The 657-nt window shown below is 51.1% G+C and overlaps 1 long non-coding RNA gene across 1 annotated transcript in view; it reads left to right on the top strand.

Annotated features, from left to right (window-relative positions):
• The window catches only part of LOC116102694, a 1,670-nt gene that overhangs the window by 663 nt on the left and 350 nt on the right, over positions 1-657 (top strand). The window lies entirely within an intron of this gene.

Genomic DNA, 657 nt, shown 5'->3' with positions numbered 1-657 from the left:
ATTGTGTAGGTCTGTAATATTAGAGGTGCATACCCAATATTTTACCAAAGGTTTCCTTCACTCAAAGATTTGATGTGGGTTTTGGAAGAGTTTCCGAAAACTCCATTTGGCTCATCTCTGGAGCTTTATTAACAGACTCTCCAAAGCTGCCCTGCCTGAGCTGTCTGGCTGAGCTGTCTGGCTGGAGGGCTCTTGCTTTAGTAGGTAGTTAGAATCCACATGGTGCAGTAGTGAGAGACAAAAAGATCTAAAGCAGGAAAGGCCTATAGCACGAGCCCCTAGCGAGTAGGCACAGGACAGACTGACTCCGCTCCACGCTGGATGGTATGCTCTTGTCTCCAGCCTGGATAGCAGGGACTTGGCGGTGAGACTCATTTGGGGAGTTTGTGGGTGTCTCACTCCCCCGGCACATCTGGATCCCCAGGCTGCTCACTTCTCTGCCAGCTACCCATTTCCTCTTGCGGATGTGTCCAAATCCTCAGCTTCTCACCTGACATGCTGCAGCCTGGCATTCTCCCCTCTACAGGGCTTTCTGAGCCAGGTCTGCCTTCTTTCACCCTTGTCCCCGCTGCATAGTCCACAATGGGACTGAAGGGAAGCGACTACCGATGTTGAGTAGTTAGCCACTCATTCATTTACTCTGCTCACTGCTGCAGG

Source organism: Mastomys coucha, unplaced genomic scaffold (assembly GCF_008632895.1).
Source record: "Mastomys coucha isolate ucsf_1 unplaced genomic scaffold, UCSF_Mcou_1 pScaffold1, whole genome shotgun sequence".
In the NCBI taxonomy this organism is placed as follows: domain Eukaryota; kingdom Metazoa; phylum Chordata; class Mammalia; order Rodentia; family Muridae; genus Mastomys; species Mastomys coucha.
The sequence above is the reverse complement of the archived record's forward strand: the minus strand, read 5'-3'. Positions and strand labels throughout refer to the sequence as shown.